Consider the following 24,129-nt stretch of genomic DNA (forward strand, 5'->3'; position numbering starts at 1 on the left):
GATAATATTATTTTATTTGTAGCAGTTATTATATATTTTCATAACAGGTTCATAAATTAAAATGTACGCGACTAACGCACTTAGTACAGTTTATTTAACGTTTGAGAACTAAACTAGCTGTCCTTTTATTTTCTATTTTCTTCAGAAAATTAGATTTTGTGAGTAGATGTTTCGAATGTGGTTGTGTGAAAAGTAACACCTCTTGTATTTATGCTTTCTTAAATAAAGTAACGATTGTTGAGCAACTAGGAGACATTGATTTTAAGGTGGTCGAAAATTTTCTTCAACCGGGACACAAGTCTCTTGGACTAATGGAAACCGAAATAGAAACTCATTCCTATATTTCGGTTTACAAAAACATTTCAAAAAGATAGCAAATGAACTAACTAACTTGATTTTTTAAACTAAATAATATTAATGCAAGATCAAGGTATATTTTGAGTAAAGTGAAAAAACTGTTTCATATTCACTAGCATTTTAGAAAAATCTGAAAATCTGTTGAAAATGTATAAACAGAATACGACACGCATTCTGTGAATATTAATACACTATCTGTGAAAAATTTGAGTTCCTATAACTGATCTAAATATACTGTAAATGTATGTATATTAGTTTTTGAAACTGTGATCTTGTTTATTCATATTAACGTTAAATCAGTATTTTGAAATTTTTGTTGTTTCTTGAAGTGCCGTGTCAAAGTTTAATTTCTGGTGAAAGAAATGTTTCGCGAAATCGCGAAGCGACGGTGCGTCAATTAGCAGGAATAAATCGGAATGGCCTGCCTTCGACATTTAACAATAGTGGAGTTCCACTTGCTGCGTTTTTTGCGTACCTAATGATTTCGAGATGTGACTTGAAAAATATCCACGCATAATCAATTTTGCTTCGAGTTTCCTAAACCAATCGTATAAAATGTAGTTGGTGAAAATGCGACGTAATCTGAATAAAACCGAATTCCTTGTTTAACTTTGTAAACTGATTCACTAGTAACTCCCGAATCGCCGCAGCTCTGATTCCACCTTTTTATTGTTTCCAACTACGTGCTTCGAGGACTCAATTTGCTGATTCCCGACCTTGATTTTCGGGTACTTGAACCCCACTTATTTTCATCACACTATTTATTGCGATTTAATCAAGCCAACTGCAAATACGCACATTCAGTAATGCACTAATTGACACAATTTAGAGAACAAATTCTGAATGAATCTCTGAATATAATGTTATTTAATATCCAGTGGAATTATTTAGTTGGATGCATTGATAATCCCAGTTTAGGAAATTGTGCAATTTAGTGACCAGTAAACGTACGCAAAGGCTAATTTATAAAAGCAAATCATTTATGCAATAATGCTTACATTAGTCACAGATAAATTTGCGTATGGCAAACACGTGTCGAAGTAATTAAAAACTATGCTTGTTGTACGAGGGTGCGTTTGTGTGACTGTAATAGAGCAAATGCAATAATTTTGCTGTTCAACAAAATGCCATTTAAAGGTCCAAATATCTCGATATAGATCAGGATATAAATGACATTGTGAAAAACGGGTTAAATAGGATAAAAAAATATGAAAACGCAATGCGATCTGAATCCTGAATAATCAGGGTTGCAAAATTTAACTAGGACGATTAGTTTAACAATACATGGGGTAATTAGATCAACTTCCAATTACATACAATTTTCTAAAGATATTGATGATTCTGTGTGTACCTGAAATACGTTTGATCGAAACAAACAGAAATTATTTTATATTTCAGCCATAGCTTCAGTCACTTTCAGCACGTTTGAATAGCAAATAGTAATGGTAATATTTTAGGTAATAATCTTATGCAGCAGGTAGAGCAATTTAAATAAACAGGTTATTTATACTAGCAAAAACGTTCGTCGCATAAAATTTCATTTGAGATTTAATTAGAAATCTTGCATTTTGCCTCAGTAAAGTATTATTTACTGCAGTGTGATAATTAATGGAATATAAAACAATGATCGCTTTTCCAAGTTGGCAATTGCGATAAGCGTTATCCCTATTTAAAGATATTTTCTCTAAGATGGAACAATTTAAACTAAATTTACTGAATGAGCAAGAACAAATTAACAATTCAGTTAGATTTTGCCAAGACAGTTATACTGGTTATTCCCAAAATAAAGGGCAAACATGATACAGTATAATCAAGTGAACCAAGTGAAGGGCCTGGAAGTAATTTTCCAAGATGGTACATTTCGACGAGAAGAAATATGTCGAGGATAAATGCACGATTTGGTTTGCTTAAACTAAATGGTTGTCCTCTTAAAACGCTTAATTATTTAAATCAAACATTTATCAAAAATCTTAAATTCAACATTAAATTTTTAATTCCTCGTGGTAAATACGGCGCCTAGTAGTTACATATTCGTTGATTATTAATTGATGTTTTTTAAAATTTTCTGGCAACATGGATTTTCCGATGGCGCTCTTTGAATCACCTATTTCTCAATTAAGTATTTGTTTCTGTACTGAGCTGAAGAAATTCGCTATCTTCTTCATTTGAGTCTTCGGAGCAATATGGAAAAAGTCTGACCGAGAAAGATCCCAAGTGTACCAAACTTTCCGAAATTTAGCACACATTCTTTTTTTTTACTCAGTTTTCCACACACACATTTTTCGTTTTTCGTTTACTCAGTTTTCCACTGTTTTTTTGGATGCTGTGTAAAGTTGTTTTTAACCAGAACTGTTTTAAGTGAATGTTGCGTAAAAGTAATTATTTGCCGATTTTTAAAGAGAAGTAATTTTAACAAATTATAAACATCTACTTTCAACTTTAAACTTTTTTAGTTGAGCCAACACTACTCTTCCTTGCTCAGTGATTTAGATATATTTTTTGGTATGATTTTTTTTATTGACATTAGTTCTGTATTTTTCTAGATGCAAGTATATAAAATATGTACCTTGCGCAGTCATATTTGCATTAGACAGTAATTCTTCTTAATTTGTTGATACTTTAAAATAAATATCTCAAAAGATGCAGTTATAAAACTATTGAATCTGCAACATTCCGTATACCAGAAATACAACACTCACAAGTTTTGTGCATGCCACAGATGCATTAAACTGACCCAAATATATTTCAAATATAGGCCAGACCGCTCAATGTCGCTTAGCTGTCCCGAACTATTATCCACTAAATTTTCATTAATTCCTTTCAAGCTCATTCATTCTTGCTAATTTGATTTATTCGAATTAATTGCGTCCCTTACCTAGAGAACAATAGTTGCTTCCATCAAGTTCAACCTTCTTCATATAAATCGATTAGTCGACTTAATTGGAAAATAATGGAGTTTCGGGTCAAGGCAAAAAACGCACTGATCTATATGGAATATCTCCGTCAAAATTTTAGCGGTTTCTTGTCCTAATTGCTAGAGGAATGGATGGGAAGTTACTAAGGGTAAATGTCCAAGTTTGGATGTAATTTATTGCGTCTGGAGGGTGTAACAAATTGTCCTGTTATTTGTTAATGGTAATGTTCGTTCGCCCACAGTCGAAAGCTGGAGGAGGAGGAGGTTCAATTGTTTCGACCAGTTAAACGTCCAGATTAGTTTGCAACAACTTTTCTTCAAATTCCATCGACATTCATTTGTCACCTGCCGTAATTTTTCCGAGTTTAGGTCAACAAATCCTAATTTGATTTTCAATTTTATACTCGATGAACAGACAGGGAATAGGCAATTTTCCGTATCGTGGTTTCGTTTTGAGGAAAATTTCATTACCATATTTCCGGTAGACAAAAATTGAATCCAGGAAAAAGCTCAACGTACATGCATTGTGTTTTTTTTCTGCAGAAACATTAGTTTGATAACTTTCTTAATCACTTATTTTTTGTTGATGCTCAATTTAAACCTCAAAATCCAAAAAAATATTATATTTGTTTTTATGGAATATTACTGGAATATGTTATTGATATTCTTTTTGGAATATTGCCGAAGTAATTAACCATTTGCATCTTAATGATTTTGGTAATTAAACACATTTTCTTGGTGCCCTAGAGATGTTCGAAAACTATTTACGTTCGAAAGAATATTTCGAGCTTAAACTATACCAGCTTAAAAGAAGAGCGCCTCGAAATATATGGAGTACCGTAAAATGACGAACCCAATATCCAGTTCACCGATTCACTTATTGCGGAACACGGAATAAAATCTCCTTTTGTATTTAAGCAAACAATGACTTTTGCGTTTCGGAAAATTGAACATTAAGCCACTATTGACTTGCATTGATGAAATGGGCTCGACAATGAATCAATTTCTTACTCAGATAGAATTTTATTTACTTCTCATGTGGATTTTTCAGTGATACAAAAAAGCTCGAAGTTTAACCGAATATAGATAAATATAAAATTTTGAACAAGAAGACTAGACAACAATATTTTTCAACACATCGGCATGGCTGTACGGTGTGAGCAGTCTTACTTTCACTCGTTAAGTTGTGGTTTAGCTATCTGCTAAATCTCGATGATACATACATGGATCTATAACGAGGGTCTGTTTATATTTCAATGCTTGAACAACCTTCGTAAAGCTAGGTAGCCTCGCGTTCGAGAAATAAATTACAACAAAATGGATAGCGCTTAGAACGCTACTGACCTAGATACGAATAGAATACTATTCTAGGAATAAAAGACATGGGATGTAAAAAGGCGAGGAGAACGGTGCAGATGCACAACATGCTTCTGAATGTGAATCGGGCAGAACAGTGACACAATCTTGCTAGTTATTAGGCATTATACTTAGTGGGGCTTAACGGAATAAATGAATATTTCTAGCATTTAGTAAAAAGCTTCCTTGCTTTCGTAATAATGTAATCAGTCTGAGGTGTAGACGCAGATTACTAATATTTACAGAAAACTGATAAAAATTAGACATTTGCATATTTGATTGCATAAAGTCGCGTATCCAATGATGTGCTTTCAATGGACTGAATAAAGTTAATAGAATAAAGAGTATAACTTAAAATAGTTGCTCTAACGTTGAACGAAAACTTATATCCAATGTGTTTGTGTGTGACATTTCTACCTATTTTGCATAGAATCATACTATTTCCAAATATTATTCTCCAAGCATATCAACTGCAAGCAATTCAAAGCTCTATAAATGTCGATATGTGAATGATTACAGTTTTGCGGCATTCAGATCCTAATGACTCCCTGAGAGCCCGTTTCTAAAACCTTTTCAGGCAAATACGCCAATTTCGCTGACTCAGAAGGATTATATCAGCACAACATAAGTCTTATGCAGACTCATTGGACAACAATCAGAATTAAATGCTATTACACCCGCATAAACTTCAATAATATTTTATTGGAAAATACTACCTGTCATGTGAAGTATTCAATAAAGAAATCAGGGGAAGGCAGTAAGAGAGAATTGCAAATAAAGCAAGTGTTCGGTGAAAATAATTTTGAACAAGAAACTGCAATATGAATGGCGTATTTATGTGAACAGCCCTAGTAGTCGATAAAAACTTGTAAATGATAGCGAATGCTACAAAGCAATTAGTTGTCGAAAAACACGTAATGATTGGACACAAATTATTCTGTGCTAATCGGTGGTTTCTAGTGAAAGTCGTATGAAAATTCAACAACTTCCTTCGGATGGACGATACCACGAAAATATTAAATTTATGTAATCTTAATTAAAAATATTACATCTATGAACAAACAATAAATTATTTAAAGTAACGGAGTTGCTTGCATTGCAAAATAGAAATAGAGACAGAAAACGCAATTCGGCGTTTGAAGACGATTAATTTTTAGAATACTGGTATAATCTTATCTTAATAGACACGAATTTCTGTAATGTATACAAGTTTAAACTAGAGTCACCCCATTAAATATAATTTATAAATTATAAAGCATGTATTTAAGTTCCGATTTTTCTATACAAAACTGTATAGGTAGACTGATAAGATTCATTAGGAATTTAAAGAAAATCTAAAATAATTTATAGTTAGTTTATAGTACTATAATATTATGTCTAGAAAATAATCTCTTGTGGTTTAAATATGGTGAAAACTGTTGTTAAAAGATAGTATCAAGAACCTTCATACAACGTTAGGAAGATAAGCGAATATTTGTGCACTTTACATCGGGAACCTTAGAGCTCTTAAATCAGAAATCAAGAAAATCGGAAAGCTATAAATGTCAGAAAATATTTCCATCTGTGAGCTGAACTGCATTAGTTGAAAGACTAGGCTTCACACCTCATCAAAAAGTTATTTTTTTATTGTTACGTATATACGTTAATTATACATGAGTTATAAATCAACTGAACTTATGCGACTGTTATTATTTTTATCGTTTTTCCAACACTCCCCTCAAATGTCCTCTGCTTTTGATTTTCTCGACCGACTTTTCAGGATTGAAAATATTTATTACTTACGTCTATAAATTTTATATTAGCAGTTAAGTTCTTGTGACATTCATTTGAATGGAATAAAATTGGCCGAGAAAACTGATTATTTTTTTTTAATACGAAAAAATCCTATATTTGGATAAAAAAACAGCAATATTTCCATGAAAAAAAAACATTTGAGTAGGAAATTTATTAAAACGCATTTAGATGGAGCACTAAAGATCGACCAAACGTTTGAAATTTCACAAAAATTGGTCAATTTTGTAAATAAGTTGGAAAAACCACAACAAAGAAGATGAAGAAAGTCATCAGGGCGACAAAACAATTGTAGTCAAAAGGAAAGGAATATAAATCAGTATTTTTTTAAACGGTAAAATCTCATGAATTTAGATAAACAAAAATCACAATTAGTAATAAAATTGCAAAACTTTTGTAGAAAACGAATCAATAGATAAAAAAGCAAATATCAGTGTTAGCTTTCTGAACCGTAGAAAGAAGATTAGGCACATAAGTAAGGATATACACAGAATGGTTGTGCAAGCAATTTGTAGCCATGAATTGGTTTCAAAAATGGCAATAGAATTATCCAACGAAAAAAGTGCTTAAACATGTTGGTAAAGAAAAACAGAAAAGTAAAGACGAGTAGAATAAAGATTACTTAAAGACACTGAGAAAATATGTGAATTGTAATAAAAACCAATAAAGCTTTTTTGGCAATACGATGTACGTCTGCGTCAACATATAATTAAAATTCAGAGTTAAGCAATCATCTAACAAATGTTTGGACAAATATCATAATTTTTTATCAATAATCCACAAAATGCGAGTTGGTATTAAGCTTTATAGTTAACTGAATAAGAAGTAAAGACCGGCAATAACACGGAATAGACAAAATTCAATTCAAACAAAGAGTAACGAGCTTCCAATAAACCTCTTGTTCGTATAGTTACAAAAACTCCCGATGCAATTGAAATAGCTGCTGATATTCTTCAACATTTCCTGGAAAATTCTAAATAAATATAAGAGAATAGCCAAGCACTTAAAACGTGGAGATAAGTGCAGTTCGGTAACAAAATAGCGATCGAAATGGAATTGTTAACGATGATAGGAAACAATTTTCAAAGTAAATACAATAATCTAAAGTAAGGAGCTACGTTTATTTGAATAAACCACGAGTTACCTAAATAACTAAAACGCCTTTAATTCGCTTTACAGATTACAAAACCCCATTTTGCTGTTCGATCTTTGTGTTGCAACTAAGTGGGTGTAGATAAGACTAACGAGATGCATTAGGAATTTTCAGCAAACCTTATCCAATTTATTTTTGTGTCATATATTGTGTGGAAAATAATGGTTTGCGATTGCAACGCGGTTAAAACTGTTTAAAGATGAAATATAGTAGCAAGTTTCTTGAGCCAACAATGGAAAATAAAAGTGCACATTTTTGTAGGAAACTTTAAGCTCCGAGATCGTTATAGAGTCGATAAAGCACCTATATGTTAGTAAATGCTTTATTTCAAAAGTGGCACCTTATTAAGACTCTAACGTGTATAAGAAATATAACCCTCTTATCTGATTAAAGATGCTAATACATTTTAAACGTTCAATATTGATGCATCAATTACTCTCGCATATTCTTCTAGCTTTTTTTATACAGCGGTATATTTTATAATCTTGAAAATGTATGAGCTTAACTGGGCCAAGCCCATAGCTCCATTTCCATCCTCAAAAATATAAATAATTTATCAAGTTATTAAAATTTTGTGCTGGCCATAATCGTTTACCACTTTTTCCAATTCCCAAATGCATAGCACAATTTGATATTCCCGAGAAAATCTCAGACACCTGAGTTTCGAATAAATTGGGTCATGGAAAAATAACACTTGAATAATCGAGAAGGGTCTCTCCGCTCACGAATTTCTCTACTCAATTTTACAGACCGTATTCGTAATATACATTAACCTATTTCCAAATAGCTTTAGAAGTTTTTTTTTTAATTTCCAGTTAAAATTTGAGGTTTTGCGGACTTTTTTTCAGAAAACCTTATCGAATACAGTTAAAAGGTTTGAGTAAAACTTATACCTACTCTTTGCTGAAATAATTAAATCATGTATATCACTGTATAACTTGCCTAATTTATTATTTGGCTTTGAAGGCCGAAGTTTGGTTTTGTGTATTACAGAGTCGGATATTTTGTCTCAATTCATAATTCATATTGCTCGAATGAAACCTGCGAAAGCTCGTTTACTTTTCCATTCCCAACCAATCTGATTGATCAGAAAAGAAACTTCCTGTTCCAAATATAAGAAAAAAGTAATATTTAACTGGAATTTGAGCATTGTCAACTTCCAAACCACTATTCCTGGGTGGATTCCCTTGAGTGTTGCACGGTTCACTCCGCAGCGTTACATTGAAGACAATGATAAATTGTATTGTTCATTGTAACAGATTATGCATGTGCCAACATAAATCAATTTTGACGCCAAAAGAAGATTTAATACGTATTGAATACAACCCCAACGTTTTTATGAAGGAAACCCATTATAGATTGCCGCAGGTTGTTTGGGTTCCTTTAGATGAGCTATAGAGATTTCACTTAAAAGCACAGATAAAAAAAATATTTTTATTGTAAAACTGACGAGGTACTCTAAGCTATACGTAGCAAAAAAAATTTTATAACAGGTTATTTTCCTCCATCAAAACTATATGAAATACATGGAGTCCAGTGAATAAAGCTGTAGTAAATCCTTAAAGCATGTAATATTTAATAAAGTATAGAGTAGCTAAAAAAGCGATTGATTGATTTTTCTCGATACTTTTTCCCAGCACGCTGATTTTTTCACTTGCAAGTTTAACTTACACATAGCTTAAAATTGGCTATTCCTCTTCCTTAAAATGAATATTTTTTTTCACTCGGGATGACGAAGCATAATAATGTCGTTAATATAATAATTCCTTAAAGTTTATGCTTTTCCTCCTCTTGAATTTACTCCCTTTTTTATACGACAATGCTTACATTTACATTCCCGCATTCATTAGTATTTACTTAACTTTAACAATGCACTGGTACAAGCATTTACTACATTTCATTCACTTAGCCCAATATTTATAAAATTAATTACTTACTGGATTGTCGTCATTTCACATCACATTTTAGGATGTTAACCTTAATGTAAGTGCAATATTTTATAAACCTACTATACCAACACGCTCTGCGCACATTTTCTTGGCCGTGTTAAATAGATTTGCGCTCCAACAAAAAAACCTACAGTTAGTTTAGGACCCTTTTAGGGTTATGTGGAAGAGCAAATAATTTGATTAAAGAAATGAAATGAAAGTGAAAATCGCCAAGCGCAACCCATAAAACCCCAAGATGTTAACGTTTTATGGTTAATCAAATTTTAGCAACAATTTTACTACTTCAGTAAATATTAATGTAATTACCTAAAGTTACCTCGACTGGCTCTTAATTTATTAAAATGTCAGCAAAAATAATTCTGCATATAATATAACAAGGCCATTTGCCAAACGAAACAATCAACATTTTTATCAAATCGCTTTAGTCGAAACAAGGTAAATTAATCCACAAACCAGCCCAACTTATCTCCGTTTCCGTTTAATCACTTTTAATTTGTTATGAAAATACTTGAAACAAAGTGAAAGAGGGTCATTAGAAATACAAGTGAAATTAAATTGCAGTTGGATTGTGAGATTTATTTAGAGTTGAAGAGTGCTATTAAATAACGGTGTTAGTGCCAAAAGATAAATTAAAGCTATCTTAAAACCACAAACCACTTTTCTCTCATCTTTGCTCTGTTGCAGGTTATTATGAGAATTGATTTTAGAACTACAGAAAATAATAAGCTTTACAATTTGAACAAGTCGAGATTACCGTCACAAGTCAGAAATATGTAAAAGAACCGTTGATACCGGACTTTGAAAAATCCTTGTATCTGTAAAAGCAGCAGAATAGTACAGCTCGAGAAAAATTTAATATTGTAACAAAAAAAGCAATCCAGAGCAAACATTGTGATAATGATATTAGCACTTTCGTTTGTCCACCCTTCATTTGCTGATATGAAAAGGTTTATTATCTAACTTTTCTTTGGATATATTTATAAGCATATTGTACTAAAACAATTGCGTCCCATTCCTTTGTGCGAGCTGGCAGACTTGCTAGTTTTATGGCAGATCTCTTTACAGTTCCTAAAGGTGCAAGTCAAGATTAAATTAAATGTGTTATTAAACTTGAAGCTAAGAAAATATTAAATGGTTGGAAGTGACTGCGCTTTTATAATTTGTTTCATGTTGATGATTTTTTTATGGGATACATTTGATATTAAATACTTATCGTCAATGTGTGTTACCCGAAAAAATTATAAAAGATGCGTCCAGTCGAAAGAACTTTTTCCCGTCCAGAAATTACTCTATACGAGGGAGAAAAACCACACAATAATTATTAACGATAACTTTTGCCAGAAGCAGAGAAAAGTTATTAGAGTAGTAATAGTAGTAATCAAAAATTATCAACTACAGTTTAAATAAATTATGGAACTATTTAAGTTGTTGGATTTGCCTAATATAAGCTGCAATTAAGGCTTAAGTTAATTAGGATTCAAAATGTTTCAATTTCCGCTAAATATCTGCGCGCATATACGAAATACTGAAAAAGTAAAAGTTTCTGCACAAACATGAATCGAAGACATTTTTCAATAGCTTTGAAAGGAAAACTAACTTCACAGTTTATGGCCGCTATTAAAAGGTTTACTATATCTTATTTTTATGTCGATGTTTTGATCTGAACGGCGCTGTTAAAAAATTATGTTCACTTACATTTAGCGAAGTTACTAGTTTTATATCACTTTCCTAAAAAGCTCCCAAAGCCGGGCCTTTCTTCTTTTAATATAAACTTTTTACTACACAGAGCGTTGGGCAGATATAAAAGCATTGAAAGCAAACTATAGTTTCAAACATAAATCAAGAGCAGATGGGATTTGAAGGTAAAAACTTAGTGTTTGAAATTTATAGTTTATTTGCGGATGTAAGTCCTAATTCACAACTCTTTGGAAAAGAGGAACAATTCAAAATCATAAGTAGAGAATCTTTGTGAAAACTTTCGTAAGTTCCAAAACTAATTTTTAAAAGGAAATTAAATTTTACCGGAACTTGGTAGAGAGGGAGAGATAAGCTGATATTTAGCTCATAAGGGGTCGATATTTCATTAACTGTTTCCACGATAAAAATGTTGTTCTGAAATTGTAGTTTTGCCCCCAATTTAATATATTATTAAGTAAAGTCTCATGCCAAAATGGGTATTTAGTAGTTAAAATCAAAAGCTTTCCAAATTCAAAAATGTTTGCTTCTCACGAATATTGCCCAATTATACTATATTACTGGCTAACGCATAGAATGCTGCTGACTCCCTGCGAGGTTCAACCAAAAAGTTTTATTTTTGCTCATTTTAGGAAACTAAGTTTACCTGAAAAATAAAGCAAATGTATTTTACCAAACGCGAAGAAATCATTTCAAACGCTCATTTGGTCCACTAAAATTGCTTAAAATTCCCCGATTAAACCAACTTAATTACAGTTTTCCTTAGGAATAACATTTACTGAGTATCACATAACTGGTACTAGTATTGCTAGAATTCGGTGACTTTAATATGATAATTAAAGTTTAATTTTGTTCTCAGCTGATGTTTAGGACGTATTTTAATTAACCATTTTCACCTTTGGGAATTAAGAATATGTTCATCGAGAGCAAACATTATCTGAAAGCTTTTAACTGTTAAAGGTACTAATGTTTCACATTCGTTGAAATTCACCTCTGGTTGGATAGTCAAAGAAATTAAGTGAAGATTGAAATAATAACAGTGAAGTAAAGCGTAACGTATTATTTTTTGCCCTATTGATGGCATATTTAGGAAATGTTTTATAGAATCCAATCAACTTACAATAAAAATCAATTATAAACCCTTATTGAATTAAATTATATAAAGGTCATATAAGTTACAAGAAATATCTACTTAAGACCGCCAAAGGAAGGAAGAGTATACGCCAAGAAAAATGAAAATGAGAAATGATACAAGAAAGCCAACAAAAACATTAAGAGTTATGGAGGGGAAAATATAAAATTCTGAAGATAAAATTCTGGACAGTAAATAATTTGGGCTAACGAACAGACATTGTCAGCTTCGACTGATGGCGAAATAAAATGAGAATTTCGAACATTAGAAATTGTTACTCTACTGCATCGCTGAGCATTTTCGAAGGATTTTTCAAATTGATAGAAAACTATCAAACTAAATTTTGGCCCTTTGGCGTTAGACTAAATAGCCATAGACTGAGCAAGAGAAATCTAGAACTATCAATTAACAAAAACTGCCAGTAATTACACAAATAATGTAAGACGTCTTCTCAACTTTCCTCCATTATTGAACATTGCAGGGAAACGTGTTTTACGCTAAACGAGCTTCACAGGCTGCAAAAGAACCGAAAGTTTCAGTCATAGAACCAAATTAAATAGAGCCCGCAAACTTGTCGAGTTGTTGGCGAATAGAACTTTTGTTAGAGTGGCGATGAAAGTTTAGAGCGGAATATTAAAGACTGGCACATGCGGTTTTACAAGATTTCAACACATTGGGAATTGCAAATAGTGTTGCCTTTTGGCAAATGGTTAAAAGGCAGACACAGTTACTGATACGCGACTTTAAAGATTCAGTTGCTTCCGAGTGAAAAAACAAACACAAAGTAATTTTTTGCCAAATATTTTCTCAAGATCTGTCAATAATAAATATTGAACTCTGCTCACGTCATTTTCACAGAAAAATGCACATTTATGTGTTGTTTTCTGTATGTGTTCAGCTCTTTTTTTCTGCGAATGGAAAACTGAAGTGTTAGCATACGATTTAACAAACACACGGAAGCTGAGTCTGCACGCATCATCTGTACATTTTCTTTGTGCTTCAGAAATATAAATTTATTCATATTGCCTAGAGACCGAAGCCGTATAACGAGGAAGCACGTGTTGTTTATGAAAATAGAAATGTATTCGCAATTTGGACATTGTCTATATAATGTCGTCCCTAGAGAAACCTTTGGATATTGTTTGAATATATTTAGAATCCCGGGATATTCGGAATGCCATGATGTGTTCAGATAGTTCATTTCAGATGTCCCTATTAACTACTAGCAGTGATGTAAGAGATTTTGTTGGAAAAATCCTCGTTTCATCATGTACGGGTAACTCAGAATTTTACGATTTTGAGCAAATGGCGAGTTACGACTACAATTTGTTTGTACCATTAAAGTGGCCCGCATTTCTCTGGCAAAGAATAGGACACAAGCATTTAACGATTTATAGATGGTGGGTAATAATTCTTTCTCCCACAACACATGTTAAGACCGCTAAAAGTTCCGCAAAAACCCAAACAAGAAATGGAGTTATAAATTAATGACATGGTGAGCATGTATTATTTCTATTGTGGGGATGTAATGCGAGAAAAGCAATAAACTCGGGAGATGTACGAGCATAAAAAGGAAATAACGGTGCAAATGAAAGCCAAATTGCTATATCCTGTCGCATTATTTTGCCTCTAAAGGAGTCTAAGATCTTTTGTGTTTGCTCAAGTTAGGTGTTATTAAGTATCAATCATTCTCTTAAGCACTTTCGATCAACACTATTTCTAAGTAAGGATGTTTCACTATAATTTAGTATGCAAATTTGCCATCGGCTTTTTCAAAGCTATACTGTTCTCTTGAAAAAAATGCACTTAGTTATTTAAATTACAGTTTCCGAAACATTTAACGTTTTGTATCATAGTGAAAAATACCAACGATTCAAAACTTTTCAAAACAAAAATTTATTTCTAAAAATTTAAATTTCTGATCTTAATTGTATAAAAACCCATAATTAATACTGATGCCGTAGAGTTAATTTACCCAGCCAAAGCAAGAAAGTGAATAATACGAGTATATGTCCAAGAAATAAAAACAAACTGTTTTAAAGAGGTAAAAGATAAATTGGGTAATCAAGCTGGTTCTACAGGGATACTTTATCGGAGCTAGTGCCACAATAGTATGGGCACCAAAAAACAGGAGATCCGAGACACTGCAGTAGCGCATAGATATTGTCGGAATACACGATAGGTATTTCTAGAACAATTATGATAAAGGAATAAAGCCGCCAAAAAATCTGTTATACCAAAAGGACACTAAAGTTTGCACTTTCCAGGGAATAATTTTTTATGATTTCTGTGAGGTGTTTAAAATTTTGCTTAAACCGTCATTGAATCAGAAATAATTAATGTCTGTTTGCCAACCGTTTTTCAATCAAAAGTAAATATCTCATAATATGTAATATTATATAATAACGAACAATAATGATTTGAAACACCAAAATGTTTGTATTCATAAAACCAGCTACGGTTGGTTATTTTTTGCTAATTAGAATATATTTAAAATGATCAGTCGGTACCACCGAAGTAAAGAGTTTCGGTGGTATCGGGTCAGTGTCGTTCGGAAGTCTATGAAAAGTATTAACACATAAAACGCATGGCTATAGGAGATGCCATGTAATAGATGTATTGATCTGAATCGTTTGGCCAATGTTCTTGTGAAATATGTAACAACTATTTTAAATACAATGTGCCTACTTTTTAAAATAACATATGAACAGAAAAATGCGAACTAACGAGACACTTCAGATATTAAGCAAAGCATACGCGAAGCAATTCGTGATAACAATGTGAGTTAGGGCATAAAGGCAGAAGAGTGATGAAACTTGCAGGAGGTAAAAAATCGCATTATCAGATTGCTATGTAGATGAGAGACTAAGAAATAGATCCCATGAAGGAATCCATCCATAAAAACAAAAGCTATCAGTGAGAAAGTGCTCTCGAAAATTTTCAATCTGAAGAGATATTTATTGAGGAAAATTGAACCTATTTCAATGAACAAAATTAGGACTCGGTGAATAGTTTCGTTAACTTCACTGATAGCATATTCACTTCATCTTCCAAGGTCATAGTTTTGAAAATATCCAAGTTATTTACTCGGTTTTTCAGCAAATATTGATGTGCAAGCTACAAGAACGTTTGAAGTGTCCAGCAAATGTTGAATTTGGCGAAAATGGCATCTGAAAACCAGAGCTAAGCAACTAGATATCACTTACTATAGTTCATTAATGCCTCATTTTTAACAGACCCATTTAAAGAAAAATGAACCTGTTGTGGATGTACTAAACATTGTAAATACCAAATAATGAAGTAATGAAGGAATGAATATTGGTCGGTTCTTTAAAAATGTGTCTAGAGATACTTTGATACACAAACGCAACAATATATGGGCGTTAAAAGCACCGTGTTGGAATGGTTTGAATTGTATCTGTGGGGCCTGCGGCAGAGGGTTAAGTATAAGGAAAGCATATCTGCCTATTTGCCTGCTGAATATGGGATGCCACAAGGGACTCTGTAGGGACCCTTGCTATTTTTTCCGGGTATTAATCATCTAATCGGGGTAGTTTAGGGGGGTACAGCAGTGTGTAAGTAGAACTAACACGTATATTTGTATTTTTGAAAAAATACATCAGTCTACATTGAAATCGAAAAAGAACTACGGGTTCAGTGGAACGCCGAAACGTGAAGTACATAGAACCTTGTTCAATCCTAAATATAAAATCCTAGACTTAGCATCGAATTTTTTACTAAATAAAACAGGAAAATAATAATTCCAACAATGACAACTACAACAAAACCCTATGACTCCATTCGCCCACTGCTACTTCCAATTAGTTTTAACAAAGTAACATTTAGTTCTAAGAAAAGGCCAATTAAGCTGTTCGAAACGGGAAACTAGAAGCAATTTGTCTAGTACAGAGAATACTTCATTGCAACTCGCTCAGCATATTGCTTAATATAGACTCATCGTTAGTACTTTTGACATCAAAACAATCTATTTCTTAGTCGCATCTAACGGCAGCTGCAAATTTAAACACATGCTAATAAACTTTCCAGTATGTATGATGATGGATTGCAAGACGGAAGAAAATTAATTCGACCCCTGGAGTTTGATTAAACAAAGTTTAATTGCAACTGAACTCTTCTCAAAGCTAATTAATCCAGACTGAAATCTTGATTAATTAAACAAGTTAATAAAATACCATCATGGGGCGATTTCATATTGTAAAATATATTTTTTATTATAAAACAATTTTAAATTTAATTTGATCTTCATGAGCTAAAACGAGATAGCTTCAGAGTATTTGTTTTGAATCTGATATACAGGGGTCTCGAAAGCACATGATCAAAAGGGAACTGCTATATTATTTGGATCAAAAGAAGACGATTTGGCTTAACTTTTATTAATTAACAAAAAATGTATGGCTTCTCTGCTATTGATTGTCAAAGGTCTTCAAAAAAATAATCTTTTTTGAAATATCGAGAAAATAGTACTATATATTTTGGTGAAACTCGCTGTGAATTTGTTCTTATGTAAGACTCATATTTTGAGTTCAGCCGTTTTGAACAAGTAGTGAATTCTTGAGTGTCGTGGTACAAAAACTACCAGAACTTTTTATTTGGCGGGTGGAATCAACTCAGTTTTTTTTGGTTGATGCGCCAATCATTTATTCACAATTTTGTCCTCTTTGTAAAATCTTGTAGCATTCATAACTTTTGCTCAAAAAATTATGTCGGTGTTCTTGCCTCTGTACAATGTTAGACATTAACGGCAAATATACGCCGCGTAAACGCGTACACTTTCACGCAAGTTGTCTTCGCAAAACCCTAATAATTTGACCATGTCGGTCACCTCTTCATTAGAAAAGGTCATTCGAACCAAACTTGTGAGATTATTTGACAATTAATTTATGCTTTGCATCACGATATTTGCAGTTAATGTCTAACATTGTTAAGTGGCAAGAAAACAGAACTATTTGTTTCGCAAAAACTATGAATGCTACAAGTTGATTTTATCCACCAAATAAACAGTTCTGGTGGTTTTTCTACCACGACACTCAAGAATTCACTACTTGTCCAAAACGGATAAACTCAATTGTTTCATCTAAATCTGAGTCGATATACGAACAAATTCACAGCAAGGTTGACTAAAATACATCATACCTTTCTCCGGATATTTCACAAAAGTTATTTTTTTTAAAGAATTTTGACCATCAATAGCAGATGAGTTAGGTTAAAAGTTAGGTCAGCTTGTCTTCTTTTGATGCAAAGAATATCGCAGTATCCTTTTCATCATGTGCTTACGGGACACCCTGTAGATCAAAAGAAAAAAAAATTACTTAAAACGCGGAAAGGTTTTCATAACTTTTGCTTTAGATTATGTACGAACCACTAACTTTCAATGATAATGAAATATTCGAAGAATGCCCATAAGCAATAACAGCTTGCTCATACGTTACCGCAGAGCAGAATGATAACAAATTTGCTATTTGGAAGCTGTGCCAAGTTCATTTTTTATAGCAAAAATACTAATTTGAAGTCGACTTTTTTTAATTTCAACTGACGTAAATTACAATTTTGAAACCTATTATTTCCGAGCACACGAAATTTTTACTTCAATTTCCTGAGGAGAAATTAAAAAAAGAAGCAGTGCCTCCGAAGTCCTAGTCACGCTTTGTGCAGCCGCATTCACAGTTTTTTTATTATTGCGGGGCATAATACTCTTTCCGTGTTTTTCGGTCAAACTGCCTCATTTTCCATTTTTTAATAGACTTCCTCATATATTTTAAGACGAAATATTCCAAAACCCATTTTTACATCGCATAAAAAACATACAACATTGGTTACTATCAGACGTAGAGCTTTTAAAGCAATTTATTTGTGCAACAGGGCGAGATTTAATTAATATTTCATCAAGTTTCAAAAAATGGATTCTACTCCCATAAAGTTGTTTTCATACATACCATTTCACAAATCACTTAGGTGAATAATCTTATATTACATTTGAATTGAGAGGCAAAAATAAGGATGTACTTGTATAAAGAAAAGGTCCAGTTCAATAAATTTCTCTTCGGACAAGCTGGTTTGAAAGCTTCGCCCGACCTGCCAAGATATTCTAGAGAAAAGAGGATTTATATTCGTTACAGGTGCGTAAAAATCGCGGATGCTGCCATAAATTTATCCGCCCGTTTGCATCTGAATTCAAGTGTTTTGTTGTCATTTTTCATAGGTTTCCCTCAAATGTCAGTATTTATTTGTAGATCTTAAGATAGCTGACTTGGCAATACATTTTCTTAACAGCGTTAGGGCTGGATATTTCACTTGCTTATCTATATAAGGGTTATTATTCTTATATTATTGTTCATTATTATTAATGGACTTCAGTGTAACCCAAAATAAGCTAATTAAATTAAATTAATTATAATTAAGAAAAGGAAAAATTAAACAAGAGTTGCACCTTTTCTGGAAAGTCGATAGACGAGGAATGTTTTAAGCTAGTGTATAAATGAAAGTGGATTTTCCGCAAAGTAAATTCTGTAAAGTTAAGAACTACACAACAAAGTTGCAATTTTGCTTCATAAAGCGAAAAACCCAGGGAGTGAACAGTTGCTAAGACAGAATTATAAAAAATGGCAAATGATGAGCTTCGCACGGTAAATGGTGTAAATAAATGTAGTAGTATTTTGGATCTAGCTTTTCTTTGGACTGCTTCTTATATTTAGCTTCAGCACTAATTTAGCACACTAACGATGAAATTAAATGTGAAAGTCCTTGCTTGAATAAGTTAAACTAAACGTTTTCGTATGTTAAAAAATGTATATACAATTTAATGTCAAATAACGCCATTTTATTAGAAAATGCTGTTTCACAGCTTTCGCGTACTCCAGATCAATATTATTTTCTTTCAAAAACCATCATCATGTTCCTCTAAAAATATGTATTGAGAAATCCGGGAAAGGTATCAGCACACAAAATTTTACGATAGTCACTGTTAGGTGCATAAGTTTGCACGTGCACAACGTGCATATTACTTCTATTAATTATGCGCCTTATTTCGTACAGTACTATTACAAATTATTTGTGAAACAAAGCGTATGATACTCACATGATTACTACATAGATTAAGGAAGCCGAATCCCCTGGAAGACTTTTACAGTATATAGCTAGAAAGGACTCAACCAAATAGAAAATAATTACCAACAAGCTCAGGCTTTCCATCAACTAAGTGATATTGTGAAACAAACTAATTCAGTTGGATGAACCAACCTTCCAACAAATATTATTTTAGCAAAGTTGGAAATATTAATGTTTCCGTAGTTTCTGCGTCTGTCTACAACAACCCTATTATTCAGGGTAGTTATAAACGAAAAGTTTTGCAGCCAATGCTTATATATCCTTATTAGGAAAGTAACTCTGCATACGAGAGCAGGACGAACGTTCGAAAACAAAGTTAATGGAGCAAATTTTAAGAAATTGGTATTTTCGCCTTCAGGTTGGTAGAATTTAAGCATCAACTAGGAAAATTTTTTGAGATTATTCAGGTTACTTCATTATTGAATATTTTATTCCTAGCACTAAATATTTACAGATTTTATAGAGATTTATAAGTGCGTTAAATATTAGGAGTCAATTTAGAATGTTTAGCAGTTAACGCCAATAGTTTCGGCTGATGTCTTAAAGAACTTTTTAAATAATGAATATTTAACTCATGACTAGCAGTTATGTTATGAAAATCATTTTATCAAAGACAAGATCCCTGTCAATTAAATGACGAAAGAAATGCACCTCACTGTTTGATTACAAAGCGCCTCAAGCATTCACAAACTCTGTTTTAAAAAGTTTCGAATTAAGTTAATGTTGCTCGCAGTTCTACAACGCAGTTCTTCTATGATTGTCTACACTTTCAGAAAGGGTATATCTCATATTAGATCTAAAAAATGTACCTAGCAAATTAATACTCTGTTGTTATATGAATATATTTAAATTATTCAAATTTATTCAGTCAAATTTCATTCTATCAATGAAATAAATAAAGCAAATTTACTTCGTTGGGCGGCCCCAAGTGAATCCCAGCGAAGCTTATTTTCAGATACCTCCAGATTTCCCTCGATATCCGCCAAAAAAGTAGAGTCATAATTTACAATATAAAATACATTTCAGGACGACCAGACGGGCAGCGAAGTTTTTAGGAGTCCCTGCAGCTCAGTTACGTTAATTTAATGTCGCCACTTTTATCCCGAAGTCTCATACTCAAAAAGGATTTTACACTGATTCTCGGAATAATTTCCTGTTTGAATATTTCTGCATATATAAAACAAGCAGCTAAACCCTAAATGTTTGGATTTGCACCAAATTATGGTTCTGATGATATTCTGGCTGAACGCTTTAGCATTTAACTATGTTTCTATTCTACTACGTTTGGAGCTTGGAAGGAGGAAAACAATGGCGAAAGCTCCATTAAATTATAGCTTATAGACATTCTAAATAATATAAGCAAAAAGCTATTGTTTCAAGCTCATATGCCAATTCAAAATACCGACAGAAACCTGATACTCCAGATTGTTGTTCAATTAAGTTCAGGTATCTTATTAATTGTTTCCTAACGCGTGCCGGAAGGGTTTAAGCAATAAACCGTCTAAGGGCCAATTCGCAGACACATCTTTTCCGAATAGCGCAAATTAAGATACGTGGAGAAGTTAAGGATAATTAATTTGGCTCTCAAGTTTAACAACACTTCAGAAGTTTAGTTCACTGAAGCAACAAGTGACAAAGGTTGCCTTGGAATTTCAGTTTGAGAGACATAAATAAATGGGCGCTGCATTTACTATTTAAATGTAATAAAGTTAGAGCTAAAGCTTACAGCTTTGCTGACTTTTAATGATTCAATAAAAGGATAATAGTCTACTACATTTATATCGGATTTGGTAAATCAGCACTTCACCGTGTAGGAAATGGAATTCAGTCGTGGAAGAATAGAATTGGACTTAAGAAATGCGCATCTTGCTAAAAGCCTACTTTAAAGTGACAAAAGCATTGCCTAGATGTTTACCGATAGAGCTGAGCAAGTTATTCACAGTAAAAAAATAATTAAAAACTCTGGAAACGTAACGAAAATTACTAAAAAATTTCTAAGTCTGATTTACTGCGAGTAATGATTTGATCGTCGGAATTCTGGCAGATTCTTTTTAATTTAAATTTTTGCCACCCTAGGAAAAAACTACAAAATTGAAATTTTTTGAGAAAGCTTATATGAAACTGAAAAAATATTTTGGTTTGCGTTTGAGGTTTCAATTTAAACTTTTTATTAGGAAGGAAAAACTGCTTTCATTAAATCTGAGAAAAAGAAAGTTTTCTGTTTGGAAAAACCTAGCGCAGACATGTATATTGCTGTGGATTCATAAGCTTTTAATTATTGGTGGATTCATAAGATTGAAATGATTTAGGTTTCAACACAAATTCCAAAATTGTGGCAAGCATCAACAATGACCTGTAATATTTTCTTTAAATCTCCATAACTGTGGTAACCCTTTTAAGAAAGGTTCTAATTTCCATTAGCCAAGTATAGGAAGGGTTAATGAATAACACTAAATAATACGTGTCTGAAGTCACTCTCAGATATATTGCATGGTTTTGCTTTTACCAGGTCAGTTGTTCAACAGAGATACAACATTTACTATGGCTCATAAATTATGCTGGGAGCAATTTTCCTTGCCTAGACCCAAAACCTTAAAACTAAAAGAGTTAAACTCACCGTTTTCCGTTGGGCGTTTCATCAAATTCACCACTTTACAGCTTATTATTTTTGCAAACGTTTGCATGAAAAATTAGTTTAATTATTCGCTGCTGGAAAAAATGCCTTATTAATATGAACTCCATTCTCAACGCAAATGTCCGAATTGTTTTTAAACATTTTGTTGCAACTAGTTTTAAATTATTTAATTAAAACTAGTTGCAACAAAATGTTTAAAAACAATTCGTTGCAACTAGCAAAACAAATAAAAGTTGTAATTTATTCCTGTAACAAAAAGAATCTGGTGCTATTTTCAGATAATTGAGGCAAATGGCAGAAGGAAGGAATAGGAACATTTAATGTACCTAAATAATTAGGCAGGCAAAGCAATTGCGCCAATCATAAATTACCCTATTTATTGAAAATTCCTTTCTACGCTTGGAACTTAAACCGGACCTAATCCGAATCGGAGGTTTCAATAATTTACACGTATTTGCTTGCGATCGATTTTGGATTTAAATATTTTTGGTTTGGTAATATTATTGCTTTCAATTTTGTTACTAACCAGAGTTTGGAACACGTTCCAATAATTCCAGTTGGATATTATTTATTTTGTCTGCCTCTATTAATGCCTTTTGTTTTTCCATTTAGTAGTTGCATTAAAGCAGACAAAATTAAAGAGTTAAATATCAATTATTTACATACTGTTCAACAAAACTTTAATAAATTTCATTGATAAAATCTACCTCATCATAAAGTATCTTTTCAATAAAAAATTATTTACTACAATATTGCGGAAATAGATTGCTGATTTAAAACTAGTTGATTTAGTCAGATATTTTTGGTTATCGATGAGCTTTAAATTATTGGTATTATAATCTGCTGTTGCTAACTGATCCATAATGTTGCCTTTGAAAATGTTGACTGACTGAACGAATATAAAGTTTAGACGTCCGAATAACTCTATTATAACTGATAATTTTGCATTAACTGCAATTCCGTTGGGATTCAATGTTTGCGTCTGTTATTGAACTCTAACACGAGTTTTGATTATCATTTGTACTAAAAGTCTTTGGGATTGATCTACTCATAATATATAGTTTATTTGATTTGCAAATTGATAGTATCAATTGGAAAAGTTGAAAACAATATCCGCTGACTCAAAACATCAGCACCTACTGTATATTTACTATAACCATAAAAAGACACAATGTTATTCAAGAGGGAATGCTCCTAGTTTAAAGTTATACTGAAAGAGAGATTGGCAGTGTCTTAAGTAGCAGGAAAATTAAATCCCCGTTAAGTAATTAAAGGGTTGTATATCTGACGTATAGCACCATAAGGTTAAGTAGCTATATCCATTACAATCCGAGTGCCGGAAATGTTAGCTAACTACAAAACCACGTTAAATGTCAACCAAATCACAGTGTATCCGTTTTCGCCTACCTTTGAAGCCAAAAAGAGCAAAGAGAATACGGGAAGTGCCACAGATTGCGTGTCTACGAATTGTCTCAACTGGAAAATCGGTTTTCCGGTGTCTAGATAAGCTTGAGGAAGTTCGACGACATTTTTGTGTGAACTTGGACAGTTTTTGCTTGTTTATACGAAAACCTAAATAGTAGTTTAAAAATCAAGTGTTTTTAAATGTATATTAAAAGCAAACATTTCTGCGCGAAGAATAGCAATAGTCCATCTAGAGAAGCAAACACAAGATTATATTAAGTTATCTTCAAAGTAAATGGAAAGCTAAAATTGTCATTAAATAAATGTAATTCGATAACATAAGACGCACATGAGAGCAAAGAGAAACGAGTGACTATAACAAATAGAGTATCTCCAATTTTCAAATGGATATTCAAATTTCTTAAGGTATAACAAAAAGGTAAGTCAAAGAATGTTTCAGAGTTTCGCTTATGTATCAACAAAAATTATTTAAAAAATAGCACTTACCAAAATTATACCAGAAATATAGCTGAAAATAAAAAAAATATATCAATAATCAACAGAATATGTTTCATAAAATAGATAATTATACAGGGTTATTCACGCTATACGGCACGG

At 32.4% G+C, this 24,129-nt stretch overlaps 1 protein-coding gene across 4 annotated transcripts in view; it reads left to right on the top strand.

Moving 5' to 3' along the window:
* The window catches only part of LOC109538374 (potassium voltage-gated channel protein Shaw), a 96,529-nt gene that overhangs the window by 517 nt on the left and 71,883 nt on the right, over positions 1 to 24,129 (top strand). The gene's annotated exons all lie outside the window — the stretch shown is intronic.

This window comes from Dendroctonus ponderosae, unplaced genomic scaffold (assembly GCF_020466585.1).
Source record: "Dendroctonus ponderosae isolate FM_Combo_2020 unplaced genomic scaffold, Dpon_F_20191213v2 Dpon_F_20191213_2, whole genome shotgun sequence".
Classification (NCBI taxonomy): domain Eukaryota; kingdom Metazoa; phylum Arthropoda; class Insecta; order Coleoptera; family Curculionidae; genus Dendroctonus; species Dendroctonus ponderosae.